Source organism: Gorilla gorilla, chromosome 12 (genome assembly GCF_029281585.2).
Source record: "Gorilla gorilla gorilla isolate KB3781 chromosome 12, NHGRI_mGorGor1-v2.1_pri, whole genome shotgun sequence".
NCBI lineage: Eukaryota > Metazoa > Chordata > Mammalia > Primates > Hominidae > Gorilla > Gorilla gorilla.
This window is the reverse complement of record NC_073236.2, coordinates 31,958,338-31,968,988: the sequence shown is the minus strand read 5'-3', so window position 1 is coordinate 31,968,988 and position 10,651 is coordinate 31,958,338. Positions and strand designations below refer to the sequence as shown.

General features: G+C 36.8%; 1 pseudogene; it reads right to left on the bottom strand.

Moving 5' to 3' along the window:
• Positions 1-3,419: 3,419 nt before the first annotated feature.
• LOC101148129 (tripartite motif-containing protein 51-like) lies at positions 3,420-9,594 on the bottom strand (annotated as a pseudogene).
• Positions 9,595-10,651: the final 1,057 nt, after the last annotated feature.

Here is a 10,651-nt window from a genome sequence, read left to right as displayed (position 1 = left end):
CCCAAGTTAGCTGGAACTACAGGCACCAGCCACCATGACCAGTTAATTTTTTTTTTTTTTTTAATATTTTTAGTAGAGACTAAAGCCAAGATGGTCTCGATCTCCAGACCTGGTGATTCGCCCGCCTCAGCCTCCCAAAGTGCTGGGATTATAGGCGTCAGCCACCACGCCTGGCTGGAACCTTCTTAATGATCCTGTCCCACCTTCAGATGTAGGTCTAAATCCTCCACATATTTTTTTTTTCCTCTTTTTTCTTTTCCCGTTTCCAAAGTTCAATTAGTTTTACCAGTGTCCCAAGGGCAATGACATTCCTTATCTTTTCCTTTGTAGTTTAAGATTGTGTTACACAGGAGAGATGAGGAGGTAATTACAGGTCTTTAAATGTAATATTCTGTGAGTCTCTTCACAGACTGTAAAAAAATGTATGTGGCACATATACACCATGGAATAATATGCAGCCATAAAAAAGGATGAGTTCATATTTTTTTTGCGGGCACGTGGATAAAGCTGGAAGCCCTCATTCTCAGCAAACTAACACAAGAACAGAAAATCAAACACTGCATGTTCTCACTCACAAGTGGGAACTGAAAAATGAGAACACATGGATACAGGGAGGGGAATATCACACACCGGGGCCTGTCAGGGGGTGGGGAGCCAGGGGAGGGACAGCATTAGGATAAATACCTAATGTAAATGACGGGTTGACGGGTGCAGCAAACCTCCATGGCACATGTATACCTATGTAAAAACCCTGCACATTCTGCTCCTGTACCCCAGAACTTAAAGTATAATAACAAAAAAGCATGGTTTATGTCTTAATGTTGATATTAACTTATCATAAAAGAAATTATATATATACACATTTGAAAAATTAGGCATAAAATTGAATTTATCTATTTCAAACTTCTTTTCTTACATGTTACAATATTAAACAATACATATATCATTCTCTTCTTCATGAAAAAACTCATAGTTTCTCTCCTTCATTGCAATGCTGCCTGGATCTTATCCTGGTTATTTTTACGTTTCCTAACCATTACCTTCCTAAAATATTATTCAACATTCTAACTTCTAATACTAATTAATGGAGTTTGCAATTTATATAAATAAAACACTGTAATATAACATTTGTGTGTTTCAATTCTTTTTCTTAAACTTCTTTCTTAAACTTGGGATTCATTAATTTCTTGCATTTTGATGTTATTCTCTTTGTTTTATAGAAATATTTTGTATGATAAGATCACAATTTATTTAGCAATTCTACTGTCGATGAATATTTATTTTGTCTCCAATTTGGAGCTACTATGAAAATTGATGCAAAGATCAACATTATGTTTATCTCAAAATATACATAGGCAGTCAGTGGAATATATTTTAGAATTAGAGTATCTAGCCAATAAGGAATGCTCATGGTCAGTTTGCCAAAAAGTATTTCAGTTTATACCCCTCCAGTCATGAATAACTTTCATTGATTCTTTCTTTTTTTATATACTTTAAGTTTTAGGGTACATGACAACGTGCAGTTTTGTTACATATGTATACATGTGCCATGTTGGTGTGCTGCACCCATTAACTAGTCATTTAACATTAGGTATATCTCCTAATGCCATCCCTCCCCACTTCCCCACTCCATGACAGGCCCCAGTGTGTGATGTCCCCCTTCCTGTGTCCTTGTGTTCTCATTTTTCAATTTCCACCTATGAGTGAGAACATGCAGGGTTTGGTTTTTTTTCCCCTTGTGATAGTTTGCTGAGAATGATGGTTTCCAGCTTCATCCATGTCCCTACAAAGGACATGAACTCATCCTTTTTTATGGCTGCATAGTATTCCATGGTGCATATGTGCCACATTCCGTTAATCCAGTCTATCATTGTTGGACATTTGGGTTGGTTCCAAGTCTTTGCTATTGCGAATAGTGCTGCAATAAACATACGTGTGCATGTGTCTTTATAGCAGCATGATTTATAATCCTTTGGGTATATACCCAGTAATGGGATGGCTGAGTCAAATGATATTTCTAGTTCTAGATCCCTGAGGAATCGCCACACTGACTACCACAATGGTTGAACTAGTTTACAGTCTCACCAACAGTGTAAAAGTGTTCCTATTTCTCCACATCCTCTCCAGCACCTGTTGTTTCCTGACTTTTTAATGATTGCCATTCTAACTGGCGTGAGATGGTATCTCATTGTGCTTTTGATTTGCGTTTCTCTGATGGCCAGTGATGATGAGCATTTTTTCATGTGTCTTTTGGCTGCATAAATGTCTTCTTTTGAGAAGCGTCTGTTCATATCCTTTGCCCACATGTTGATGGGGTTATTATGTGTATTTAAATTTTGCTAATTTTTATGAAGGCCTGTAGTTCAACTTGTGGATTAATTTTTATAATTCTGAGGACTAATAAAAGTAATCCCTTTTTCATATTTGGCCAGTTATTTATGCCTCCAATTTTATGAAGTGCCTGTTCAAATATTTTACCCAATTTTATATTGGGTTCATTTTCTTTTATTTATGACATTCATTAATCACATGTATTGCATTTTGTTTCATATAAGTTGGGATAAATATTTTTCTCCACTCTTGGTTTCCATTTTAATTCTTGGATGGTATATTTTGAAACACAGAAGTCATTATTTTTTATATAAACTAACTAAATTTTCCTTCTTAATTGTTACTTTTTTGTCCAGGTTAAGAAATCTTTCTCTATGAGAATATTTTATTATGTTCCCTTCACCTTCACAACATGAATCCATGTGGAAATGAACTCTGTATGGTTTGAGATAGGGGTCAGTATTCAGTCATTTCCATTTGAATATTTAATTGATCCAGCATTGTCCTGATCACCTTGTAAATTTCACTGTAGAACAGCACTCTTAATAATGCATGAGCATTTGTGTATAAGATGAGATTTACAAAGATAAGCACAGCATAGGAGGTCAAATAAGATTACCTCAAGGTATGGATTCATAAATAAAACACATGAATAAGTATAATATTGTTAGATGAAGAGAAAGAAAATATTTCCAGGTTACCATTGAGTCTTTTTACTCCAAGTTTTTTCATGAAGCACAAGATTCCTACTTTCTTCCATTGATTTTTATCTTCATTTAGACACCTCTGTCATCTCTGATTTCACTTTGTGACATTCAGAAATAATGAAAAACCAGAGAATATATTCTATGCCATCCATCATGGGTAATGATTTTCCAAAAATGATTAAACAAAGAACCAATACACATGGTTTTAGTTTTTTCACCATATTTAATATAAACCGTATTAATGAGTTGTGATGACATTAGAAGGCAACTAAACACATTAAATATAACTTATTTGTCCTCTTTGATGAGGCACAAAAAAGAGGACTTCCTGGGATAAAGGGGTTTACACAGCATGTGGACACATTACCAATTTGTCTCTGGTCAGAGGTGACTACAGCGAAAGATAGGCCCGAGAAGAGGTGAGAAGGCGCAATTATGGATGGTGTATATAAGGGAACTTTGATCAACATCAACAATGCTCATGGTTCTACCTTCACAATCCAGGAATAATCCTACTTGGCTGCTAGGTCTTGGAACATATAGCACCACATGTGGGGTGTGGTAAAGAGACTGCAGTGAACGTCCTCCTTAACACATCCAAGAAGAAAGAGTCCCTCCTCTCCATCTATCTTGTCATTCTGTCTCTTCTCTTTCCAATAATTGTTACAGACACCAAAAGCCCAATTCCAAGATTCCCCCACATGAACCTCCCAATAATATTTGCCAGATGTGAAAGTCTGAGCGCTCTACTCAGGAAAACATTCAGATGTTGCCATGATGCGGGGACCATCTTGAGGGTCACATCCAACATTCATGCTTCTTAAGTCTCCATACAGGAAGATATGACTATTGGCTCTTTCAGGATGCAGAGTAATATCAACTGCAAATTTTTTTTAAAAAAGTATGGACACATGTAAATAATAAAAGTTAAAATTCTTGAGGGAAAAATTGTTCTACCAAGTATCTACTTTACCAAGGAATTTGAAGTTACAAGAACAGGATAATTTTGATTATAACATTTAATAAACGACAAGGAAGATTAATATTCTCTACAGGAAAAACAAAACCCTAAAAACAGACATTGAAAATTTGGAAACTCAAAAATTGAGAGTGAAATATAAGACCAGCCTGTTTTAATCCAATTTCCAATGTGAAAGTGAGATATTATATGCCCTGACTGCCCTGTAGCTATCAAGGTCATTATTATTAAAATATTTCTTGTTCTCAAATACTAGTGATATAACTTTGGCAAGAATGGGAAGAGTTTCACTTACTCAAGCACTACTCTAGATAACTGGATAAAAGTCCATATGTCCAATTTATAAGTGATAACTTAAGGCAGATTTCTGCAAAATCTTTTACCGGTCACTCTGTGGACTTCCTTGCTAGCTCTAGACAGAAACTGAATTTTAGATTTTACACATAACTCTGCATGTTGTAACTAAACTGAAATTATCATTTCTATTTTTACATAGTATTAAGTCAAATTTTTACATTATATCAATAATATATATTGTAAGAAAATACAAATACTCCAACAAATTGTGGTGAACTCTATTTCCCAGATAACTGTTTTTAACAATTCAAATAAAATACTATAAAGAAATGTACAATTTTTATGTAACATTGGATTATTAAACTTCCATCTCACCATTAGTACACTTACTCAATTTTTTATTTCTTATGTCATTCCTTTTACCCAATATATAACTCAATACATGTGAGCCCAGAACATAATTGTTTTTCACTATGTTTCACCCTTCAAGTTATAAACTGGAGTATAAATAGAAACACAGATATAAAAGGGTTGCATAGTCATATTGTTCACTTCCTTCTGAAATGAAAAAAGGATTTGATGAAGGGTAAAATATTATGCTCATGATTCTAACAAGAAGTAATTCATTGTGGAAATTCTGCCAATGGGCTGACACTCACCTCTGAATCCATTGAGACTGTCCAGCAGTCCAGTGATGGGCCCTGCACTGAGCTCTGGATTCACAGGCTTGGGCACTTGCAGCAGCAGGGACTCACCCCTGCAAGGAGAAAGATGCAGTTACTACATCTACAGAAAAAGAAAAAACACACACACACATAAAAATCACTACATTTATTCAAAAGACATTTCATGAGAATCCCTTTAACCCACACATTTGCTAATTCCAAAATTATCATTTTGTTTTTCAAATTCATTATTATTCACAGTTCCTGATTTTCAAGCATGATGGAAAAGTCTATCTGAGTGAGAATTCAATCTGATCTTTCTTCTTATTGCTCCAAATTAGTAAGGATCATTAGTCTTAAGGCTGCGAGAATATTCAAAAATGAAATTCTGGTTCCAGAACTCACCAGGCTTCCCTGAAATTACTGTCTGGGAAAGTGGGGTTATATGAAGGCTGCTGTATTCGTTGCTTCCTTTTCAAGGCCAGGGTGTTGAAACTTGCTCCAGGCAGGGGTATCTGCCTTTTATAGCTCAGGTTCTCTGGAGGCCTACACGGTTCTAACATTCTGACAGTTTGTTTCATCTGTTTTTCAGAATTATATATTTAAATATAAACAAGAAATCATCAACACTTTTCACTGCTAAGATACTTTGAAACACTTTTCTCTCTGGCTTCCCCTGGTTGGCTTTGTAGCCATGTAGAAAATGTAACATTTTCTCCTTCAAATATGCAGGCTTTTGAGCAACAAAAAGGAAATTAGGAATAGAGATGTTCACTTTCTTTATTCTTTCTTTTATTTATTTATTTATTTATTTATTTTTATTTTTATTTTGAGACGGAGTCTCGCTTTGTCACCCAGGCTGGAGTGCAGTGGCGCAATCTCGGCTCACTGCAAGCTCCGCCTCCCGGGTTCACGCCATTCTCCTGCCTCAGCCTCCCGAGTAGCTGGGACTACAGGCGCCCGCCACCACGCCCGGCTAATTTTTAGTATTTTTAGTAGAGACGGGGTTTCACCGTGTTAGCCAGGATGGTCTCGATCTCTTGACCTCGTGATCCACCCACCTAGGCCTCCCAAAGTGCTGGGATTACAGGCGTGAGCCACCGCGCCCGGCCCTTTTATTTATTTTTTGTTTTTATGGTTTTGCAGAACTTTCATTGAACTGCCTAATAAAATAACTAAGTATGGTAACAAAATAGATGACTACATGGGGTGGGGGATGGGTAAAGTACAACCAGGATAAAGTAGTGTCAATATCTGAATCAATTATGCCTTCAATATCAAAGTTCCTGCTTGATATTTGTGGAAACTGAACAAACATCTACTAAAATATTGGTACACTCTCACCTGTGTAATATGTCTCCAAAAGCCTATAAAAAGATAAAGGCTTAGTGTTTTCCACAAGATGCATCTTCCACTAAGTTCAGTGTGAGATTTGGAGGCAGTTTCTGAAGATATTATTTCCCTACCATTGTCCCTCCTGGAAAGCATTTTCTCTTTCTTTTCTTGTGAAAATCCCAGTCTATCATATTGTCATGAATTAATGTTCTGATAAAGTCTAAGTTTTGAAGACATTCTCTTTATAAGTGAAGGGAGAGGAGGCCCACAGAGTCTACGCTCTGCTGTAACCATAGAAATGCTACTCAGTCATCTTCCCTAAGCCCTGTTGCGAAAATGAGTGGACCCCAAAATAATACTAGTGTGATCCTAGATTTTCCAACTTCTCCATCGTGCCATGCATCCAAATTAATCTAAATACCAATGAATCACTTCTCATTTTATCCACTTTCAAAAATCCTAAATATACCATTGACTTTTGATGGTAAATATTTTGGGGGGCTGTTACCTTGACCAACAAAACAAAGTTTTGTTGCTGGTGGATAAAGTAGGAGGGACCTTAGGTCTGGTAGAATCACTAGGAGAGGCTATACCCTCCCATCAAAGCAGCATTAGTTATAGAAATGTGTTTTTGGAAACAAATCACGGAAGTAAAGGGGGAGATGGATTTCAGGAGAGAGGAAAAACACCCATGCATGTGAATGTTCAACATCCCGATACCCCATGGTCAGTCCGTACCTGGAGTAGCTCCACATCTGCTTTATGGCACATTTTCTTCAGCTCCTAATACATTCCTCTTAAAATCTCCCTCGCATGTTCCATTCTGGCTTTGCTGTCATTGAGTTGCTGAAAAATGTCCTTGCCCTGCTTTTGCAGCCTCTCCAAGTGATGTTGCTCTTCTTCATGGAGAAATGCAGGCATCTTCTGATATTCAGCTCTGATTACTTCTATCCTTAAACTCACATAATCCTGCAGTGACAATTGGTCAAAATAGAAATGTTGTATCCATCTTCTTTTGAATTTCACTGATTCCTCTTAGCATCCTGAATATCCAATATTTTAGCCTTCAGTCTTGTCAGTTCTCAGATTCCACAAAATGTTATTCCTCTCCTTTTTTCTGCGTTAATAACAACATAGTTGTTTCAGTTATGTTTACTTGATTAATTATAAAATGTTTTCTAAGATAGTTATATAAAAATGGATTTCTCTCTTCTAACCCACATTTATACAAAGAAAACACAGTTTTTGCTTAAGAATTAAACTATCGAGCTATATTTCTATAGATAGAAAACCATTATTTCTATTTTGGAGGATTGGGACAAGTTATGTAAACCCATTATATGAGAAATGATGAAATGACCTCATACTAGCATTGTCAACTCAGTGCATTTCACCCAGCATAACATAGTCTAATATGGTTTCATTTATTCTCTTCCAACCTCACCCTAATCTGCAGCATGGGCTGCTTTGTGGTTCCTCAACATCCCAAATAAATGCAAATGCAATATTACTGCACATGCTGTTTTCTATACCTAGAATTCTTTTCATATATGTATTTCTCATATATATACTCATATATATATTCTTCATATATATGTATATATGGATATATATGAGGAATATATATGTGTATCTGTGTGATATGTGTATATGTGTATTTCACATATCTGCATGATGGCCATTTGCTTCTCTCATTTCCATTGCAAGATTTGTATGTTTTCTTCCTTCTTTACTACTTAATTTTCTAAGTTGATATTTGACATAGACTAGGTACTCATAAAATATTTTCAATGAATTCATATTAGAATGAATTAATGAATTAATATTAGATATCATACCCTCAAGAGAAACATCTACAAAGAGAAAACATTTCTAGAATTCTTCTCAAGTCCTTAGAGTGCTCCTTATATTAAATACTAGTTGCCATATTTCTTGCATATTTATGTCTTCATCAAGACAAGTCTACCTTTCTCACTTTTCCCATTATGCATTATGATTTATTCAATATTAATTAGTTCAGATACTTAATTTCATGCTTTCCCTAAATTTGCATTGTTGCTCCTTCTGTCTGAAATTTGATTCACATTTCAAATATACTTGCCCACCAGGATTCAAATTCATGCTGACTCAGCTTCAGAAGTTTCACCTAAAATTTCCATGACTGCCAAATAACTCTTGGGCCCAGGATTTATTCAGGCAGCCCATGGGGAACAGTGTGAAATGGCCCAGTTTCTTGTGTTTGTTGGTGTATTGCTATAGGTTTGTATGGAAACAGATGAGCATGCTTGGGTAACATCTGTGGTTTGGTTAGAAATCCTATCAAAGAATCACAATATCTTACATAAAAAATAGGCTTTTTTTTCTCAACTGTTTTTTCCTTTTTTATTGAATTCCAGATACATTATGGGTTGAGATCAAGTTCCTATTTTAAGAGTCACCCATTTGCCCAGTGTAAGTTCCTGGAGAAGGTAGAGTAGTACAAGGCTAACCTTCCAGCATCTGGTTCTGGTGGTTTTCATGTTCAGGTTTCTGTGATTTTCACAAGCTTTTCCCCATAAAGACTGCATTTTCTTTAGGAGCTTCTCCTGCAAAAGAGCCAGGAATTGTAGCACCAATGAAGACAATAAAGTATCATTCACACTCTGATATATGAAGGGGCCCAGAATGAGACACAAATCAGCCTATAGGAAATAGTGTTTCCTTTGTTTCTCTTCATGTTTGTCAAATCTGAGAGGTTTGAAGCCAAGTAAGCTCATAACAGAGATGTTTAAAGGGACACAGAGATGGCATCATCCAGTCTCCAAGAAAATAGACCCACAGGAATTTCATGTGTCCTTTGGAGAAATAGATCTTCAGAGGCATCACTTACCCGGTGTTCCTCAGCAGCCCACTCAATGGGACAGTGTCTGTGATCCCGGTGCTCCTGAGAGCTGGAGCAGAGCAAACAGAGCAGACTCTTGTCCACTTCACAGAACATCTTCTTTGTCTCCCTGTGAGTGCCACACATTTGCTCTTCAGAGCTCAGGAATAGCCAGAGACTGGCTTTTCTGGCAAGGGAAGCCATCTTCTTCAGTCAAATGTTAGTTTTGAGGTTTCTCTGCTGTGTTGTCTTTATGCATTCAAAGCACTGAGTAACAACTGGGATGTCTTGCCAGTTGAGGTAGAAACAGGGCCTGCAAAAGCTGTGCCCACAGTCTATGGTGACCGGGTCTATGAAGTAGTTCATGCAGATGGGGCAGGTGAGTTCCTTCTGGAAGACTTGCGAGATTCCAGAATTCATATTTCTGAAGAAGGAAGAGCAACATGTCATTTTGGGGTCTGGGTTGGTGAAAATCTGTGTACATGTGGTGATATGTGATAGCTATATTTTCTTCTCAACAGTGCTGATTCAAGCAGAACAAACTATTTCCTCTGTAACAAAAATTAAAAAATTCATATACAAGGAGAACCTTCAGGCTTTATAGCAGACATTACTGACTAGATGACTCACAACCCCTTCTATTCGTAGTTCCTGCCCATAACATAATGCAAATCTGTTCAAGAACCTATTCCCTAGATGTCGATATGAAACTCAGGTTTTAGTCTTAAGTTGTCTAGAATAAATCATGGTTGTCCCTATTTCTGTTTCAAGTAACTACTGAATGACTATGGAAGAGAAGTACAAAACCTACATTGGCTAAAAAATTATGAGAAGATGGACAGAGGGCACTATGATGTGTTTTTAGAGAGGGACCCAGAAGCCCATCTCTTTAAAATAAAAATCAACCCTGCAAGAAAACCAATTAACCAGATAAACAAAAAACAGCAATTAAACCAGTTTCGGTTCACTAGTAGAGAAAATACATAATGAAAGATATTGGGTTTATTTTTCTTACGGATTACATTAACTTCTTCCTTTGGCTACTCAAACTCTGAACTGACATATTGTCAATTTTTTAAAAACTGAAACATGTATAATTACATTACTATGGTATTATGGTTAATTTTAGGTGTCAACTTGACTGGATTAAGTAATACATGGAGAGTTAGTGAAACATTATTTCTGGGTGAGTCTGTGAAGGTGTTTCCAGAGAGACATGTGAGTTGGTGAGCTGAGCGGGGAACAGCAGCCCTCAATGTGGGTGGACACCATCCAATCAGCTGGGAGTTCAGACCGAAGAAAAAGGGCAGAGAGAAGGCAATTTCCTCTCTCTCTCTCTCTGCTGAAGCTGATTCTAACTCAGCCACGATATTGGTATCTCCAGGACACTAGCTTAATGGCAGGCTATATTCAACTTCTCAGACTCCATAATCAAGGGAACCAATTCCCCTAGTAGACTTCCTCTCCTGTATAGTCA